Below are 21459 nucleotides of genomic sequence, written 5' to 3'. Positions count from 1 at the left end.
CAAGAGGATTCTATGAGTTCAAGATCAGCCTGGTTTACACAGGAAGTTCCAGGCCAGATAGGGCTATATGATGAGACTCTGACAAAAAAAAAAAGAAAAGAAAAATTCATCTTTTTATCTTTAAGAAGAGGAAAAATAAAAAAATAAATATAGGTTTATCCTCTATGTGCTGCCAAATTTGTTCAGTAACAGCCACTCAAGAAAGAGGCTCAATGAAGGTTACAATGAACCATGGTTCCCTGTGGCTTAGAAGACATACATGGAGCCAGAAACACATGAGGTGTGTATTAATCAGGTTTCTAGAGGAACAGAACTGATAGATTATATAGATAAGGAATTTATTAGAATGGCTTATAGGTTGTGATCCAGCTAGTTCAACAATGACTGTCTACCAACAGAAGGTCCAATAACCCAGGAGTTGTTCAGTCCGTGAGGCTGGATGTCTCAGCTGGTGTTTAGTATAGACCAGAATTCCAGAGAAGTAGGCTCTGATGCCAGTGAATGAATGGACCTGCCAGCCAGAGCAAGAACAAGCAGGCAAAGAGAGCAAGCTCCCTTCTTCCACGTCCTTTATATAGGAGTGGCCCAGATTTAAGATGGATCTTTCCACCTCAAAGATATGGATTAGAAGTGGGTTTAATGGTTTAATTAAGAAAAATCCCTCCCAGGTGTGCCCAGCCATTTGGGTTTCAATTAATTCCAGATGTAGTCAAGTTGGCAACCAAGAACAGCCATCATGAGGTATAAGTGCAAAGTAAGAAATGTGCATAGGAAATTTTAAAGTCTATAGAGGAGGGCCAGCCTGTCCCAGCTAAGGGAGGCTGATCCCCATCTGATAAGGAGAATAGGGGCTTAGCAGGTGATGTGGGGAGCAGTGGGAAGGGAAGACTTGAAGAGCCAAGCCAGGCCTGGACCATGAGAAGCAGAACAGCATGCAGAGCCTGTAGCAGAACGCCGGAAGGCCTTGGCCTGCATTTCTGTTAGTTCTTTTCATGGCTATGACAAAATGCCTGAGGAAATCAACTTACAAAGAAAGGTTTGTTTGGGCTCACATCTTTAGAAGTTTCAGTTCATACTAACCTGGCTCTGCTGCTCTAGGCCATGTGGCAATGCCCAATTAAGCTGGTGCATTAGTTACCTTTCCATTGCTGTGACACAGTGACCAAGGCAACCTATAAAAGAAAGCGTTTCATTTGAGGGCTCACAGTTCCACAGGGCTAGAGTCTGTTTCCATCATGGTGCTGGAGCAGTAAAGCACTTACATCCGATCCACAGGCAAGAGAGTTAACTGGAAATGTTGTAGGCTTTTGAAACCTCAAAGCCCACCTTCCAATGACACATCTCCTCCAATAAGGCCACACCTCCTAATCCTTCCCAAACAGTTCCACCAACTAGGGATCAAAATTCAAGTATCTGAGCCTATGGGGCCACTCTCAATCAAACCACCGGAAGTGGAGAGAGCATGACAGAACAGAGGGGACAAAAAGAGAAAGCTGAGAGACTGGGTCTGTTATTTCCTTCAGGAGCACATCTTCAATAATCTAACTTGCTCCCACGAGACCCCACCTATTAAAGGGCCCATTACCTCCCACTGATACGACAGTCTGGGAGCCCAATCTTCATCACATGGGAACTTTCCTGATGTGGACTAAAGCAGAGACATCCTGTGATTTGCATTTCTGAATGTTTCCTTGCTATGGAGCAAAACTTTAGAAGCAGAGACACCAGAGAATCTATGAGATGCGCTCTCTCTCTCTCTCTCTCTCTCTCTCTCTCTTTCTCTCTCTCTCCTGAGTGGCCAACAGAGGACCATGGGTGAGCTAGGTGCTTCCCATCACGGGAATGTTTTAAATATCTTAGTAAATTATTGATCACCCATTTGGACGTTCACTTAATCAACCACTGGGCTTGTGAGGTGCCCCCATTCTATCCCATACCCATCTGTAATTAAGTACAATGTATCTCAGGAAGAGACCCTTTTACCAACACATTAAGTCTGGTCAGAGCAGAATGAAATGAAAGTTGTTTGTTCAGCCCGTTTGAGGGTGGTACTGCCCTCTAATTCTATTACTGAGTTCTGTGGAGGATGTATTCTAACCAAGAGGGCCCATGGGTTGCCCACAGCAGACACTTCTAACTCCGGACCTCTCAGCAGAATCTGGGGTCAGAGGCAAATGCCTGGTTCCCAGACTCCCAGGGAAGACCAAAGTACATAGGGTGGTGACAGCCCTAGGATCTTTTCTTTTAAAGAATTTATGTAGCCAGGTGGTGGTGGTGCACACCTTTAATCCCACTACTCAGGAGGAGGTAGAGGCAGGAAGATCTCTGAGTTCAAGGCCAGCCTGGTATACAGATTGTAGCAAGTTCCAGGACAGCCAGGGATACACAGAGAAACCCTCTTTTGGAAAACAAACAAAAAAATGTATTTTTATTTGATGTGTATGAGCGTGTTGCCTGGATTTATGTCTGTAATACATTTGTATAGTGCCCATAAAGACCAAAAGGGGGCACCAGATCCCTCAGAACTTGAGTTATAGGCAGTTGTGAGCCACAGTGTAGATGCTGGGGATCAAACCCAAGTCCTCTATAAGAGTAGCCAATTCTCTTAAGCACTGAGCCATCTTTCCAGCCCCAGCCATGGGACCTCTATCTCAGAAGGTCAAATCCCTATTTAGCAGCAGGACTCTCGCCATCCTTCTGGTAAGACAATGAAAGAAAATGAGTGAGAATCCTGGCTAGGAAGAAGGAGTCTCAATTGAGGGAATGCCCAGACCAGATGTGTCTGCAGCCGTACCTGTGGGGAAATTGTTCTAAGTGTTGAATACTGTGTGAGGGTCCATCCCACTGTGGGCAGTGCCACTGCTGGGCAAGTGGTTCTAGTTTGTACAAGAAAGTAAACTGAGCACAAGCCAAGGGAACAACCAGTAAGTGGTGTTCCTCTGTGACTTCAGCTCCAGTCCCTGCTTGCATCTACCACGACTTCCTTTAGTGATGGACTATCAGCTGTAAGATGGATCACATCCCTCTCTCTCAAGCTGCTTCTGATCACGACGTTTATCACAGCAACAGAAAGCAAACCAGGACATATAAATTGGAGTAGGAGGGCCTTCTATCTATATGTTACTTTCATTGGTCAAATAAACTGCCTTGGCCTTTTGATAGGACAGCAACTTAGATAGGCTGAGTAGATGGAACAGAATGCTGGGAAGAAGGCAGTGTGGCAGACGCCATGAATCTGCGGCCCGAGACGGATGTAGGTTAGGAACTTTCCCGGTAAGCTACAGCCTCATGGTACCAGCTTCACCAACCATTCTCCAACAGTAGGGGAGTAAGGACACATGGGCGGTAAGGACACATGAGAAGAAAGGCTTCCTGCTCAGACCCTGCCTCTGTCCATTACAAAGCGAACCCCAGTACAGAAATGTTTGGCTGCAGCCAACAGGAAAGCTTCCAGTGGACTGAAGGAGAAGAGCTTGCTGCTCTTCCTAAGTGGCTGAGGGTGTGTATTAGTTACTTTACAATTGTTGTGATGAAACACCATGACCAAGGCAACTCACAGATGAAAGGGATTATCTGTACTTGTGGTTCCAGAAGGCTACAGCCCATGATGCAGGCTACAGGTGCAGTGGCTGGAACTGAGGGCTCACTTGTCAAACTACAGCATGAAACAGAGGTTGCACTAGGAATGGCTGGAGGATGTCAAACCTCAGTCCCACTCCTAGTAACATACTTCCTGAAGTACAAACACATCTCCCAAGCCGCCCTAAATGATGCATCAATGGTAGACCAACCAACCACTCAAGTGCCAGAGCCTATGGGGCACGTTTCAGTTCAAACCGCCACAGGGTGCATCTTGAGAGACTGATGCAATGACTCGTTGTGAACCCCACATTTTCACCACTCAGTCTTACCCCCCGAGCCTCATTCATCCTTATTTCTTTCATTTCCATGTCCCATTCTGTGACTCTCTTGGTCACATGGTGGCTGCACCTAACTACACATTAGAAAGAAGATAAGGAGAACACAAATTAACAAACTTCCACTCATGTCTCATCGGCCAAAATAATGTCATATGGCCACCTCTATCTACAAAGTATTCTTTCTTCTCCGACTTCTAAAAATACCACCAATAAATATAACCAGAGCCACCAAATAGAACCTGGGCACTTCCTAATTGTTGTGTATCAGTGAGCAATACTCCTTAAGTCCACCAGGATGACTGCTATAAAAATAATAATCATTTGGCTGGGAAGATGACTCTCAATTGGTAAAGTGCTTGCCATGTAAGCAGCAAGGACCTGAGTTTGGTCCCCAAAATATACATTTAAAAAGCTATTTGGGGCCAAGTGGTGGTGGTGCCGCATGCATTTAATCCCAGCTTTCAGGAGGCAGAGGCAGGCGGATTTCTGAGGTCAAGGCCAGCCTGGTCTACAAGAGCTAGTTCTGGGACAGGTTCCAAACCTATAGTGAAACCCTGTCTCCAAAAACAAAACAAAACAAAAAAAGCTATTTGGAGCTAGGCATGATGGTGCTCACCTTTAATCCCAGAACTCGGGAGGCAGAGGCAAAAGGATCTCTGTGAGTTCAAGGCCAGCCTGGTCTACATCAAAAGTTGCAGGCCAGCCAAGAACCCTGGTTGTGAGGCCTTGTCTCAAAAACAAAACAAACAAACAAACAAAAAAAAAACCTATGCAGGCTGGCAAGGTGGCTCACTGGTGAAAGCACTTGCTGCCCAGCCCAGCAGAAAGCAAAGACTGACTCCTGTACACTGTCTTCGATCTGCACATGCACTCCATGGCAGTCATGCACCCACAGTCATACACATGTGTGCCTGTGCACACACATCTACAACGGGGAGAAGCTGCATTGGGTGATCACCGCGAGGAGGAAGGAAGAACATCCTCGAGCAGGCACACAATGAAAACCCTGAGGACACTGTGAGTGAGGAAGCAGAAAATCACAAAAGGCCCAAGGCAGATCCCATGCATATAAGGGACCTGTGGCTGTCATATTGATAGAAACACAAAGGAGAACAGAGGATCCTGGGGCTGGTTCTCAGTAAGGTCCCCACTGAGAACACATAGCACACAGGCTGGGGGACAGGAGAAGTCGCACGAAATACTGGCTAACTCTGGCTTCTCATAAGTTCTCGAGGTATCTAGAAGTCAGTTCCTAGTGATAGAAAGTGCAACGGGGCTGTCAGGGCTTAGATAAGGGAGCAACGGTGGGCAACTAAGTGTAGGCAGAGCTTCAGGTCTGAGACATCAAAGGGTAGTTATGAGCACACAGCAGCACTTATGCACAGAATCACAGGCTTACGGTGGTCCAGGGCTGTGAATGCTGTTCCGTGGAAGAGGGTTTGTGGTCCACGCTTAAGGCTCTGGGTTTAATCCTTTGTATTACCCCTCCTCACACAACGTAGGAAACAAATTTCTCTCCCTTTTTGACAGTCCACTAATTCTGCCTTGAGCACCAGTGGAATAGGGAAGTGCCAGGTTTTCACTAGCCTGGCCTAACAGAAGTTTCAAGGACCACCCACGGACACCACCAAGGAGTCTCAAAGTAGAAGGGATCCTGGGCTGTGACGCTGTCGAAATCGACAGCACCAGACAGAGATGGCTTTGTTCATTTCACGGGGGAAGAGGTAGACTGTTGAGTGCCACCCAGCCCTGCGATCCACAGCACGCGGGGAAGGTTCACTTATTCCTAGTGGGCCCTTCTTCCCCGCCCTCAGCTGGGTGGGAAGCAGGAAGACATTTGTTGTCTGGGCTATTACATGTTCTTATTAATACATGCTTTGTTTCAGTAGGATGCCATCTACTAAGCCTGCAGGAGTCCCCCTGGGTGACTCTGAATTGTGCTATGCATGTGTGACAGCCTAGGCCACTTCTTACAACATTACTTAGTACACAGTTTTGCTGCTTTAGACACCAGTAGTGTGCTTCCATACTTGGCTCCTTTTATATCGAAGAGAAAGAAACGCATTACATATTTGCTGTTCCATACAACAATTAATGGACATTTAGGTCGTTTCCAATTGGTGGGTGACTATCACGAATAACCTTGCTTTGATGGTTTGTGTACAAAAGCCTGGGTGGATTTTTTTTTCCATTTTACTGGATATTTATCTAAAAGTAGAATTGCTGAGTCATATGGTAACTCTTGAGATGGCTGAGAAATTGCCAAACTGGTTTCCACAGTGACTGGCACGCCCACCAGCAATGGTAAGGATTCTTTCTCCTTGCTTGCCAACACTTCTTACTGTATGCTTTCTCTTCTAGCCATCCCAGGGACTGCGAAATGAAATCCCTCTGTGGGTACTGGTTTGCTTTCTAAAGACAGGGGATTCCCAGCATCTCCGGAAGCTTCTTGGCTGTTTGGAGACTTATCCATTTAAACCCTCTGTTGCTGGATGTGGTGGCACATGCCTGTGACCTCACCACTGGGAGCTTGAGGACAGAGGCCAGGGAATCCCAGCCTTACCCCGACTCAAGGCAATAAGGTTTGAATGAGAGTGTCCCTCACTGGATCTGGCACTTGAATACTTGGGCCCCAGCTGATGGTGCTGTTTGGAGAGGCTCAGGAGGTGTAATGTTGCTGGAGGAATTATGTCACTGGGGGTGGGGTTGAGGTTTCAAATCCTCTTGCCACTGTGTTTCATTCCTGCGTCCTGCTGTGGTCTCTTCCAGCCACTGCAGCTGATGCTTCATTCCACATCATGGATTCTCAACTTCTGGAAGCGAATGCCCAAATAAAGCCTTGTGATGAAAACCTTTCCTTTCTAGTGTGACTTAGAGTGCTGGCTAGCGCTTGGAGAATGTTCAAGATGACGAGTAGCTCAGAGGGTTTGATGATCTCTGTGGTGCTAACATGTCAGGTGTCATCCAGAACTCCTGGAGAAGATGTCCAGCTGGGTGTGGTGGTTCATGTTTGAGCCTGCAATCCTAGCACTCAGGAGGCAGATGTAGGAGGATATCGAGTTCAAGGCCAGCTTGGGTGAGACCTTGTCACAGAAAAAAACACATCCATTTGGAACTTAGAGAAGAGAAGCTGCTTCAGTCATGGTGTTTCATCACAGCAATATCAAAGTAACTAATACACGCCCCAGCAGCTCATGCAAGACCAGCTAGACAAACAACTATGAATCGATGCGGGGTGAGGGCTGGAGAGATAGCCCAGAGTTTTTAGAGTGCCTGGCTGCTCTTGCAGAGGACTGGAATTCAATACCCAGCACCCATGTCAGGTGACTCAACAGCCTCTACCCCCAGCTCTAGGGATCCAACATCTTCTGGTCTCTGAGAACACCTGAATTCATATGTATACACACATACACCCACACTCCCCCACACACCAGAATGAACAAAAATAAAAGAGTATTTTTCAAATGGGCAAAGGGTTGGATGGGATGTGTGACTCAATCAGCAAAGTGTTTGCCTTGCAAGAGTGACGACCTGGGTTTCATTCCCAGGACTCAAATTAAAAAAAAAAAAAAAGGCCAGGCATAGTTATGAGTGCTTGAAATCCCAGCAGTACAAAGACTAATGGATCCGTGGCACTTTATTAAGTCCCAAATGGATGTGTTTTTCTGTGACAAGGTCTCACCCAAGCTGGCCTTGCATATGAGACCCTCCTGCTTCTGCCTCCTGAGTGCTAGGACTGCAGATGAAGCATGCCCTAGTGGGCACCACCACACCCACCCGGACATCTCCATGAGTGTTGCATGACACCCAACACCACAGTTAGCATCGTGGAGGAGGATCAAACCCTCGGCACTCTTCATCAGCCCACATCTTACCCAAGTGCTAACCAGCACTCCAGATTACACCAGAAGAGCCAGGTTTCCATCATTAAAAAGGATATCTCAAGCTGAACCTCTGCAACCCTCTCCATTTCAGGTGCAGCTGGAGGAGGGGACATCACCCGTTCTCATGCCTTGTGTTTGCTGGGTACCTGCTGGCATCTGGTTAAGTGATTGCTCTCTGGGAACTGTTACTAATAAGAGGCAGGGACATGAGTCAACTTATATTCAAACTGCCATAGGAGCAAGGCCATCGGAGTGCCTAGTGGGCCTGGAGACAGGAAGAAGGGGACAGTCAGTTGACATGAGAGAGACCACACTTAGACAAATCCAGTCACCCTCGTCTGCAGCACACTCTTAGGCTCTGTAGATGGGCTCTTGAACAACCATGCAATGTGCTTTAATTCATCAGATAATGTCAGGCGTGATCTGGGCCAGAAGATATCAGAAGACGCATCATTCAGTAAAGTCATCCCTTTGCAAAGCCCACATTCTACTGAGGGAAAACAGGTTATCTGAAAGAACAGGAGCTTCTATGATATGTCATGTAGTGAGGTGGATTAAAGGGAGAATAAAAGAGAATAATGGACAGAATGAGATGGAGTTGGCTATTTAGATTCTTATGTGTTTACTACTGTTATTTGTGTGTGTGCATGCATGTGTGCCATGGCATATGTGTGGAGTTTGGAAGACAGCTTTATGGAGCCAATTCTCTCCTTCCACCTTTACATGGGTTCTGGAATACGAACCCAGGTCATCAGGCCCATACAACAAGATGCGCTCTGAGCCATCTAGTCAGCCCGAAATGGCTATGTTCATCGGTTGTTTCAATAAAATCTTTGGGGTGTTGCTGGTGTGAAGCTGTGAGGAACTTGTCGGAAGGGCACTCCAAGTAGAGGGGATAGCAAGAACAAAGCCTTGAGGAACAGTGTAGAAAATGGGTGTTGGGAACACAGAAAGGCTGGCAGAAGGAAAACAGGAGCTGAGGTCAGAGTGCAGGGCAAGACCACATGGAAGCTACTGTACCATCATCTATCAGGGAATGGAATAATTCCAGGACTCCGCACCCACAACATGCTTAGGCAATCCATGAAGTAGCTATCAGACCTAAGACAAGCTGTTTGGTGAGCTTGTTTTTCTCCTTGAGTAGAAGAGGAGAAACTGGTTGTGTGGGAGGGCCTAAGGCTCATCAGATGGGCTAGTGTGTGGGGTTCCCGGGTCACTGCCTCTGAGGACCTCTCCACTAATTAGAATCTGGTTTCTAGCCAAGCCATGTCTTCTGACAGGGCACACAAAGAAGGAATAGGAGGGTTGGGAACCAAACAGAGCCAACAGATTGTTGGCCGAGTCTGACTTTCTAGAGGTTCAGGCAGGTTTCCTGCTGCCATATTGGTTTTTAATATTGCCATTCCTAAAGAGTGCCTACCCAAGCCCTCAGTGGAGCTGAGGGTACCCAATTTGGAGGAGAGATTATGGGCAGGAGGAAGGCCAGGCTGCTGACCTTCAATCCACCTTTGTTTCAGTCAGGAAGAAGTGACCTTATGGATTATTTCGGGACATAACAAGAACCCATGGCAGAGAAACTGTTGGGGGCAAGACTCCAGTCTGATACTGTGAAGGACTTCCTGTAGTAAGAAGTGTAGTGGGCTCCCCTGTGACGACACTATTCAGGAAGGAGTCACGGGAACGTTTATCTAGTTGATATCCCAGGCTTGTCTTAGGCAGAACTAAGAGTCTCCATTGTGTTGGTGCCACCTTTATTCTAGGTAAGAATCAGACCATTTTGACGAGAAGATGCAGAACAAGCTGAAGGTCACTTACAGTACACCGGGAATCTTTTCCTCGAGTCTCGAGCTGCTGAGGGCTTTTAATTAAGCTTTCCCCTCTGGGCACAACCAGCTTGTTTTTGGTGAGTGCAATATGCCATCCCAGAATATGTCAAACTTCATTTGCAAAATATCAGACTGCTGTTACCCCCACCCCAGAGCCAATCTGCAAAGTAATGCGTTCAATAACTTTGCTCTTTTTTGCTCCCAAAGATAGGTCTCTTTCTGGAGTCAATAGCGCAATAAATACGGAATCTGGTGCAAAAGCCAATGGAAAGAAAAGATATTGTTATTTAAAGGCCAAATAACGGCTTAAAATTAGAGTCGCGAAGGCATTGAAAAACACCAGACTTCCCAGATGGCTCGGAGATAATTCACTTTGCACTGGGTCCACTCGCACGCTAAAAAAAAAATCCTTTTGACTCCGTTTCTCCCCAGATTGAAAGTTGGTGCCTGCGTTAAACATATGTGCTTCTCTCTTTAAATTTAGCTCTGAGTCATGTTGTATTACATTAGGAATCCAGCAGGCAGGCACTTGGAAAATGTACATCCATGCGTTTATTTTTAAAATGATACAAAAATAAAAATATATATGTTTAAATATATTAGGCAGTATTTTTGCCCAATTTCAAAATGGTTGTTCTTCAGAACAGATTAGATAAAACAATAATAAGGATGATGACACTCAATTCTGGACGGAAGCCCATTCCCGAGAATCCTGGAGTGACTTGGCAGCTCCCATGGCTCCTAGCCCCCTGCATAGCTAAGTGACGGTTTCGTCACTGAAGCCTCCGCCTCCACCCGGGATCAGGCAGCTCCCTTAACAGCTGCAGGGTGGCCTAATTAAGACGCTCCTGCCTCCAGAGTGGCAGGGCTCTGGGCAGAAGTCAGCAAAGGGTGGGAACAGTGAGGTAGGCAGAGGCCAGAGGAAAACAGTTTGGAGGGACAATTTTGGCTTAGAGGCTGTCGTAATGTTTTATGATTCTGTATCAGAATGCCCAAGGATGGGGACTTTATGAAGGACAGATTCATTGGTCAGAGTTCTGGAGTGGAAGAAAGTCCAATGTCAAAGGGCCAGCATCTGCTGAAGGACTTTCTCCATGTATGACACTCCATAGTGGAAGTCAGAAATTGCAGTGTGTATGTTTGTGTGTGTGTGTGTGTGTGTGTGTGTGTGTGTGTGTGTGTACAGGTTTGCCAGTGAATGTGCATATGTGCCCCTCTGTGTGTGTGTGTGGGGGGGGGGGTTTCAAGGCCAGAGTTCAATGCCAGGTGTCTTTCTCAGTCATTCTTCATCCACTCCTTTTTTTTTTTTTTTTTTTTTTTTTTTGAGACAGTCTCTCTGTGTAGCCCTGGTTGGCCTGGAACTCACTATATAGACAAGGCTGGTTTGGAACTTGAGACCAACCAGCCTCTGCCTGTCCCTCACCCCACCTTCCTAGTGCTGGAATGACAGGGTTATGTCGCCATGCCCATCTTTCCATGTGAGTTCTGGGACTTGAATTCAGTTTTTCATGCTCACACAACAGTGCTATACTGGCCCAGCCACCTCCCCAGCACCAAGCTGCTACCATAATCCACTCCATCGGTAACAGCATCAACCCTTCAGGAGACCACACCTCTCCTTAGTCCCTGCCTCTCAACGCTGTTGGGCTGGGAACTGAGGTTACAGCACACCGACTCTGAGGGACATGTCCCGGCCATCGAGGGGCTGAATATATGGACTTTAGGGCTGTCAAGTCAGATGATGCTGGCTTCCAACCACAGCTTTGCTCCCGCATTCCTGGAAACTGGCAGGGCCTTGCTTGTGTCTCACTTCTGGGAAATGACTGGTGAGTCCTGTGGTCTACTGTGACTGCTGCCAGGGCTGTCTGGGACAGTTCATTCCATTCCTTTAGTCATTCACCCAACAGACCTTCGTTAAAACCCTCAGGACAGACCCAAGACTATAGCCCCATATGCCAGACACCCATAACGCCAGTCTGGTGGATGGGGGGCATGAGGAAACAGCACAAGCACAGGAACTTGAGAATGGGCATACGGAGGGACTGTTTGTAAACCAGAACCCCCAGCATCTGAAGGCTCAGGACAGCCACAGCCAAGACTCTAAGCATCAGCCACTTAGTGGGTGCTTGCTGGTCCCTGCCTGTGTTTTCTGTGGCTGCTGTCACAAATGGCTGCAAACTTAGTGACTTTAAATAACACACATTTATTATCTTCAACTTCTGGGAGTACTGAGTCTGAAATGAGTCTCACTGGGCTGAAATTCAGCAAGATGTTGGCAGGCCTGTGCTCCTTTTGGAGGCTCAAGGAGAGAATCTATTTCCCTGCCTCTTCCAGTTTCTATTTTGTGTGCGTATGTATGCATGGTGGGCGTGGGTGTAGGTGTAGCTGTGGGTGTGTGCTTGTGAGTGTGTGCATGTGTGTGGAAGCTAGAGGCTGGCATCAAGTGCCTTCATCAGCTGCTCTTCGTCTTATTTTTTTCTGAGGCAGGGTTTCTCACTGAACTTGGATCTTGCCTAATTTGGCTAGACTGCCTCATCACCAAGTCCCAGAAGTCTTTCTTTCTCCACCCTCTCTATTCTGGGATTGCAGGCATGCACTGCCATATCTAGCTTTTTACATAGGTGCTGGAAATCCAAACTCAGGTCCTCATGATTGTAAGGACTTGACCAACTAAACCAGATCCCCAGTCTCCTTTCCCAGCTTCTAAAGGCCGCCTTCATTTCTTGGCTCTTGGCCCCTTTCTCCAAGGTACACCTCTCCAGCTTCTGCTCCTATTGTCACCGTTTTTCTAACTTTAACATCCCTGCCTTGTGCGTATGTGAATCTCAATGATTCTCCTGAGCCAAATGAAATAACCCATGATAATCTCTCATCTCAGCTCCTTCTATGTGATCTCCCCTGATAATCCATGGCCAGACAAGCAACCTATTCAACAGGCTTCAGGGATTAGGACACAGGTACTGTGAAGGCCTTTAATCTGGTCACACAGCTCAAAAGTCATGTGAACTGCTCAGAGTTGATGCCTATCAAAGGCTTCCAGAGAGGCTCGAGAAGATGGCTCAGTTGGTCACCCATGCCACAAAAGTACAAGTGCCTGAGTTTGATTCCTAATACCCACATTAAAAAAGTCTGTAATCTCAGAACTTGGGAGGTAGAGACAAGAGGATCTCTGGATGTCACTGGGCACCTTGCCAAACTAAATCAGCACACTCCAGGGTCAATGAGAAACTCTTGTTTCAAAGAAGGTGCAGGAGGGTGTGGTGGCACATGCCTGTAATCATAGCACTCGGGAAGCAGAGGCAGGTGGATCCCTGTGAGTTCCTGGGCAGCAAGGGCAACATTGTGAGACCCTGTGTCAAAAGCAAAACTATCAAAATAAACAAAAATAAGGTGAACAATAAGGCAGATTCCCAATGTCAACCTCTGGTCTCCTCCACACTACACATGCATGCACATGAGTACACACATTTGTATACACACACAAAAGCTTTCTGAGAACTCATACGATCCTGGATCAGGACTTCAGTTTCTAGTCCCATTATTAGTCACTGGAAGATATGGTGAGAATCTTCATAGTTCCCAGGAAAAGCATCTGCAACCATTGTTGGTAATGCCTCTCATACGTCCTTTCTCAAGAAACCCTTGGAGGATGTGCTCCCTCAAAATGAGAGAGGAAACCAAGAAGCAGGAAACTGAGAATCCAGGAAATATCCTGTAAACCAGAAGAGCAAACACTGTCTGGCCTACTGGTGTGTACCAGGCCAGCCACAGCAGCCAGGCCTGACTGGGCCAAGGTCCTAGCACACAGAGAACAGAACCAGCAGGTTTCCTGGGTGTTTTATTATATCAATGAGAACTTCAGTTATGACACAAAACACAGAGAAAACAGAAGAACCTGACACAAGAATTTTACCCCAAAATGCAGCTGCTAGCCCCGTGAGCAGGGATATCACATGTAGTTCAGTTGGTAAAATGATTCATGAGGCCACAAACTTTACCCCCAAAACCCACAGAAAAAGTCAAACATGGCAGCTCACTCTTACAATCCCAGAGCTGGGGAAATGGAGATGTGGATTTCTAGAGTTTACTCACCAGTCAGCCAAAACGGAGGGGATAGACAGGTGACTCAGTGGCTAAGAGTACATTTTGCTCTTCCAGAGGACCTAAGTTCGAATCGAAGCACCTGCATCAGACACCTTACAACATCCTATATCTCCAGATGTAGGGTATCTGGATCTTTTGACCTCTACAGGCACCTGCACACTCTTGATACACACCCACACACAAACAAACAAATAAATAAATGAAAGAGAAATCTTGTTTTAAAAATAGTTGGCTCCTGAGGGACACAACCCAAGGTTATGCTTTGACCCCGTATGCACTCACACAGATGCAACTGCATACACATGAACATGTGCGCGTGTGCACACACACACATGAACTCATGCACGAATGACACTTTCCTAAGCTGTAGGACAGTAAACACGGTCCAGCTAGGAGTTGAGATGAAGATGAGGAGGGGCCAAGGTAGCACTCTGAGAGAGGCAGAGGAAGTTTCCGCAGCAGGACAAGAATGTGGATGATGCACAGAACTGACAAGCGGAGGTAGAGGAGGCTCAGAGAATTGCATGTGGCAGCCTCTGAAGGAAGGGGTGGGCTTGGTGAGCAGGGTCTGACTTTCTAGGCCTGTTTGACTCGTCGGAGGACTGCAAATGTCTGAGTTCTGTTAGCAATGTTTAAAATTCTCATTGCGGAGGGAAGGGGAGGATGTTAGTGTTCTCTTGAGAGAGGAGGAGGAGGAGACAACCCCTCTGGCCTCTGCAAGTTCTCTGACTTCGGCCTCATTAAGTCACAGGAATGCGATGATCTCTGTGAAGGACATCAAACCTGTGAGAGGTCCTCAGAGGCCACACGGCCCTCCGCCTGCCCCAGTGGCTGCCACCATGAGAGCAAGCGGGGTGGCAGACAGGGCCTAGGAAGCAGCAGGCACCTGTCACTGCTCACAGTCCTCCCAGCAGGCCCAGTGGCCCTGGTGGAGGGTCATTACAGGAAACTAAGCCCTGAGACAGACCTGAGTAAGGAGGGGGAGTGGAGACGCCCCTCTGCTGTGGACTTAAGTACACTCCACCATCGTGATGCCCACCAGAAATATGAATGCAGGTCAGTTTGCTGCAGCGGCTGGAGACTCTGCCCTCTCTCCTCTGAGGTCTTTGGCTCACCACCCCAGACTCTGATTCTGAAAAGATCTCAAGGGAAGAGTGCATCCCATGGAAAGCTGACTTGGGGAGCAAGTTTGAGGCACAAGCTCCCAGGTAGTTAGCTCCTGCTACCCCTCTGCCCCATTACCATTTTACCCAAAAGGGCTTCAAGATTCCTAGAACCAGAAAGGGTTTGAGTAAGGCTCCCAGGAAACTAGAGGTTCATGAGCTCAGCTACCCCAGAGCTCAACACTTTTACAAAGAAAGGTGGCAAAGGGTTAAAATAACATGGTCACTTGTGGGACCGAGGACATAGTTCAGTTGGTAGAGTACTTGCCTTGCAAGCAAGAAGCCCTGGGTTCCATCACAGCATAAACTGGGTGTGGTAGTGTGTGCCTGTAATCCCAGTAGCACTCAGGAAAGACTGAAGTCTAAGATCATTCTCAGTCACACAGAGAATGAGAGGCCAGTCTGGGCTGTACTGGAGAAAGAGCATGGTCACTTCTGCACAGACTGGTGTGTGATCTGACGTGGTCCCTCTTCTACCCGTCTTCCAAAGGGTGCTGTTGTCAAGTTATGTTGGGTCTTCACGAGTAAAAGCACACTTGAGATGCTGTCAAAACTAGAAACCGGATGTCAAGGAAGGGTCTCTCTCACATGCGTTATCTTCCCCCCTTGCTTTCTCTCCTTTCCCTTAATTATGGGTGCATGTCTATCTTTGCTTGTGTGTGCCACAGCACACAAGCGGAAGTCAGAGGACAACTTTCAAGAGTTATTTCTCTCCACCATGCGGTTGCCAGGGATTGAACTCAAGTTGTCAGAACATAAGTTCCTTACCCATCCAAGAAGGCTATTTCTTAGACAGGCAGTGGTGGTGCATGCCTTTAATCCCAGCACTCAGGAGTCAGGCAGATCTCTGTGAGTTCAAGGCTAGCCTGGTCTACAGAGCAAGTTCCAGGACAGCAGGGCTACACAGAGAAACCCTGTCTCAAACAAACAAACAAACAAAAAAGACAAAACAAAAGGGACATTTCTTATATAGCAAGCCCTCCGACAAAAACCCCTTCACCCTTTGAAAGTGGAACACGGGGACTGCTCACAGTGTGCTTCTCACACTGTCTAGGTGCTTCAGGGGCATCAGGTGAGAGAGGGGCAATCTCAGGAGCATCCCCCACCATGTTTCCTGAGCCCACTGACTCTGCACACCCCAGCTGGGTGAGTCATTAACCCTGTCTCCCCTCCTTGATACATCCATCTGTCTACCACCTACTTAATCAAGTAACGACTCTGAGTCAGGAACCGAGCTAGATGCTCAGATACGGTGCTGACCAAGACAGATGTTGTCTCTGCCTTGGTGGAGCTGACAACCCAGCCTCTTAAATGGCCATTTTCTGCTGACCTACCATGGTGGTCATGCAGGGCCATCACTGCTCCAGGGCTGCGGGCCAATGGGACAAGCGGGAGCTGAAACCCAACCATTGCTCCATTTGCCAAGTGTCTCAATCTTTTTGTCCTGCTATGTAACAAAACACCCAAGCCTGAGTCACTTACAAACAATACAAAATGGGTTTTGGGGATGGGCATTTTGAAATGCCGCCAGTTTTTTGTTGTCTGAGATGGCCACCTTGTGCATCCAAGATGGCACCTTCCTCCAGAAGGAAGGAATGCCGTGTCCTCACTGGTGGAAGGTAGAAGGCTGAGCATGCTCACAAAGGATTCCTGGCCCAATCAGCTCTTAAAGGGCCCATCTCTTAATATCACCACACTGGAAGCCCCTGAGCATTGGCAGGGCTGTGGTCAAACCACAGTACTCAGTCAGAAAACATGGCGGCAAGCCTGCCTCGTTTAAACTTAGCAAAGTCGGAACCACAGGGACTCTTGATGTTTCTGTCTAGTACCAAGGCACCTGAGGGCTGTGACTCTGCCCATACACAGTTGCAGCTTAGTAAGTGGCTGTTCAATGAATGACTAAGCTCTCACGCCAATAATAGTAGCTGCCACAGGCAGTGGGTCCCACTTTCCCTAAGGCATTAAAATTAGACTATGTGGGAGGTGGGGATAGAAAGGAGGTAAGAAAAGCTCCCAGAGACTCTGATGCCTCCCCCAAGGGGGCAGCCCTTCTTCCCATTTAGAAATTCATATTCCAATGGGAACTCCAAGAGACATTATTTTCTCTCCTCCATGACCACAGGCTATTCTCTTGTGTCTCGCTCAGGCCCTTAGAGATATAAAGAGATACAAGCACAGCCGGGCAGCTTGGGCCAGGACCTTCCTAGACACCTGCCTTGGAGGCCCCACACTGTCAGAACCCATTCTCTGGGCACTGCATTCAATGTTCTCTGATGCACTGGTAGGCTCTGAATCAGAACTTGGGCACTGTCAATCTTGCAGCTTGCTGCCTGTCCCAGGGCCACCCTGCCCTTGCCCAGCATGGAACTCATGGCCCAAAACTTCTGCTTCATCTTCAGGCACGCTGATTGCCTGGGCCTCTCTGTGGGCATCCCTGTGTGGACAGCCACGAGGAACCAAGGGTTTCCCTGCATCATTCAGAACAGTGAGGCTCCTTTTGTTTTGTTGATTTTCTCATGCTTGCAATGAACACAGTTGTCAGGAGGAAAACCTCAAAACATTTGGGGTAAATAGAGAAAACTTAGAATCACAGCAATGTGTTACCATCAGATTAATGAGTCTTATGGCCGTCAAAACGCAGTGAGCGCCTGAGCCAGCGGTGGCCAGCTCTGTGCCTGGGGGCTCTCATGGACTGAAAAGAGGAAGCCTGCCAGATATATCCCAGAAATCAGAGAAGCTCACATCCACGAGTTCTCTGAGGAAGGACAGAGTGGGAAGCCACAGCCAGACAATGGCTATTGATCTGAGATGAAAGATTACCAAGAGCTGTAGTTTGGAGCCAAGAGCTAGACACGGCAGCTCATTCCTGTAATCGCAGCACCAGACACTGAGGCAGGAGGACTGCTGTGATTTCCAGGTTAGCCCAGGCTACAGAGTGAGATTGAAAATACAAAGGATCCATGAGATGGCTCAGTGGGTAAAGGCACTGCTCCCCAGCCTGACGACCTGGGCTCCAGCACCTGAGCCCATATGATGGCAGGTGACTCCTGCTGGTGGACCTCACCTCTGCACACATGCCCTGGCACAAACAGACTGCATCCACCCTCTCACGTGACTGGATGAATGAAGGAATGAATGAAATGAAAATTGTATTTAATAAGAACTAGGATTTGGATAGATAGTAGAAATATCATAAACAGCAAACACAGTGTGACACACCACACATTGGATTTCTTTTTTTATCTTAAAGAAATATTTTTCCTGATTATGAGCCATATTTACCCACTAAATATAGAAAATAAAACACAGAAGTGTGTGAGAAGAATGGAAAATGTCCCCAGTTCTACCCTTGTGTGGATAGGCTGTTAGTATTTAGCTCATTCATGTGGACTCAGGGATGAGTCTGCCAGCACTGCCTGAGGGGCTCGCACTCCTGAGCACTTGCTCCGTGAGTGTGTCCCTGGTGCTCTGCAGCAGGATAAGCTCCCTAAAGTCACCCCGTGAGAAGTAGCCTGAGTGCAGCTCCCACATTCTGAACGGCGCCCTTTTGACCTTTAAGGTTCAGGGTAGAATTTGTCTTCCATGTTGGAGGTACTTCAGCATAAGTGGCATCCTGTCCAATTGGTCAACAAGCCCGAGAGTTCTAATAACAAAATATATTTCTAATCTGGTCACCTCTTGCTACATGCTGTGGCACCTCACTGATCTACATCATGGTCCTTTCTCATTCTCTCTGGCCTCCTTACTTCCTGCTTTTGTCTCTGACACATTCTTCTTACAGAAGCCCCAGAGACCTTTTTTGAAAGATGCATTGCTTTATTATTTTTAATTGTGCACATGCACGTGTGTGTGTGTGTGTGTGTGTGTGTGTGTAAGAGAGAGAGAGAGAGAGAGAGAGAGAGAGAGAGAGAGAGAGATGCACATATGAATGCAGATGGCTGAGGTCAGAGGAGTTAACTAGGTTTTTGTTTGATTGTTTTGCTTTGTTTGAGACAGAGTCTCTCTAGAGAACCCTGAACCCTGTCCAGGAACTAGCTCTGTAGATCAGGCTGGCCTCAAACTCACAAAGATCCACCTGCCTCTGCCTCCTGAGTACAGGGATTAGAGACATGTGACACCACACTCAATCTGAGTCAGCTGGTTTTAAACAACACGTTTTCTTTTGTGTTTCTGGGCATCTGTTTTCCAAACATGTTCAACCCAAGGGTCTGAAAAAATTTTAATGCACAAGGCATTTTTTAAGTGCTCCATCTTTTTTGTCTACAGTGATCATATAAATATGTTCATACAATACCAATGGCACAGAACAATGAAAGTGCATATCAATAAGCATCATGCATTTGTCTTCCTCTGAATGCCCTTAGCATTGCCTTAGCACTAACTCCAGGCTTACAGCAGGACCTTCAACACCACGGACAGCTACCAGAGCGCCTGCCCGTGAAATGAGTGATTTGGTGCTGAGTACAGTGGGGTGCAGGGAATGGCTTAGGTGGGACTGAAGAATGAGTACCAGCTCTCTGCAAAAAAACATGAGACGAACACCTCAAGGGAAGAAGCACTCTCGACACATGCTCTGAAACTAGAGGAAGATGATGGCTTATTCAAAGACCTTCAAAAGCCTACTGTGAAGGCTGGGGAGATGGTGTCCTGGAAGGATTCTGGGGTTCTAGAATCCTTATAAAATCTGTAGAGTAGATGCATAATCTCAGCACTTCTATGAGAAGATAGGAGACAAAGACAATAAAATACACAGAAGTTCGGGGGCCAGCTAGTCTGACAGACTCAGAGACAAACAAGAAGAGACCCTGTTTCAGACAAGGTGAGGACAACTTTGATCTATACACATGTGCCACGGTATGTATATGTGTATGTGTGTGTGCGCAAACATGCACACACACACACATGCACACGCGTGGCTTTAAAAAAAAACCCACTGTGTTAACTACAGTGGAGATAGCAAATGTGAGCCAGCAAGGTGGTTCAGTGGACAAAATGTGCTTGCTGTACACACCTGGCCACCTGAGTTTGATCTGTGAGACGCACAGAAGGGTGATGGAGAGAGCCAGCTCCACATGGTCCACGTGTACACCAAGGCACGTGCGCCTGCGCTCATCAAACACACATACATGCATTAATAATAAAATATTAAAAAGAACGGCGGAGCTTGAGAAGAAGGGTATAGATTGTTGAGGACCATCAGGAGTCTAGACTTTATCCAAAGAGGTGTGAAAAATGACTGGGCTGTTATGGGAGGAGCAGTGATCATTTCTTTTCAGGGTCCTCTAACGTACTGATATACCATAGCACATTCTTCTCTCGGGATTCTATTTTTAATTAAACATAGATGTTGGTGTGTGAGTATTTGTATTTGAGTATGAGTACTCATGGAGGCTAGGAGAGTGTGATGGATCCCTTGAAAATGAACTTACAAAAGGTTGCTGGCTACTTGGTGAGTGTTGGGAACCGAACTCAAGTCCTTGGCAAAAGCAACAAGCACTCATAACTGTGAGCTGTCTTTCCATCCTTCCGAATATTTTTCTTTTACTTTCCAGCAGGTAATGTCTTATATGATAGAAAATTGAAAGTAATCAATGAGAAGACTATTTTACCTCTATTTTTTCCCTGAAGTGATCAACCAACATTATTCATTTCATATCCATATGTCCAGAGTTATATCTGCCTAGAAAGCAAATATATGCATACATATATATGAATATAAGATTCATATATAGATATTCCAACTGTATTGTTAAAAATAAGAAATGCAAGCCGGGCGGTGGTGGCGCACGCCTTTAATCCCAGCACTTGGGAGGCAGAGGCAGGCGGATCTCTGTGAGTTTGAGACCAGGCTGGCCTACAAGAGCTAGTTCCAGGACAGGCTCCAAAACCACAGAGAAACCCTGTCTCGAAAAACCAAAAAAAAAAAAAAAATAAGAAATGCATGCTTCACCCAGCCTTCAGCACCTAGTTTTTTTTTTAATGATCTTACTATATCTGAGGGTTCTTCCACAATGATTGTGCACTTGGGACCCAGTATCTTGGGCCTGCTAGACAAATGGTTTACCCCTGAATTATAACCTGAACCCTCCCTAAATGTTTATATGCCTTATATTGATACTGGAGACATCTCATCTGTCCAAAGGTATGTCTTTCTATTTTTATTATCTTTTTCTTTTGTATGTTTTTTCCATGTTTATGTATATGTGTTCATGTATGTTCAGGTATATGCAAGCATGTGGTTGCATTGTGAATGTGTGTGCATGTGCGTGTGGGAGCCAGAGGACAACATCAAGTGTTTTTTTCCTTTGAGACGAGGTCTCCGTCACTGGCTTCTGGGGCTCACCAAGGCTAGGCTGCTGACTGGGAATCCCCCGGGCATCCTCCTGCCTCTACTTCTCAATCCATCACCTGGCTTTGTAAAAAGATGGATTTTATTTTTTAATTGTGTGTACAAGTATGTGTATGGGGGTTATGTGAACATGGATACAGGTGTTGCTAGAACCCAAAAGAGGGTATTGGTTCCTGGGAACTGGAGTTTCCACTTGGTGTGATTGCAGGGAAG

Source organism: Microtus oregoni, unplaced genomic scaffold (genome assembly GCF_018167655.1).
Source record: "Microtus oregoni isolate MIOR12 unplaced genomic scaffold, Mior012 000025F_ref0000491, whole genome shotgun sequence".
NCBI classification, from domain to species: domain Eukaryota; kingdom Metazoa; phylum Chordata; class Mammalia; order Rodentia; family Cricetidae; genus Microtus; species Microtus oregoni.
Note: the sequence above shows the minus strand (reverse complement) of the source record.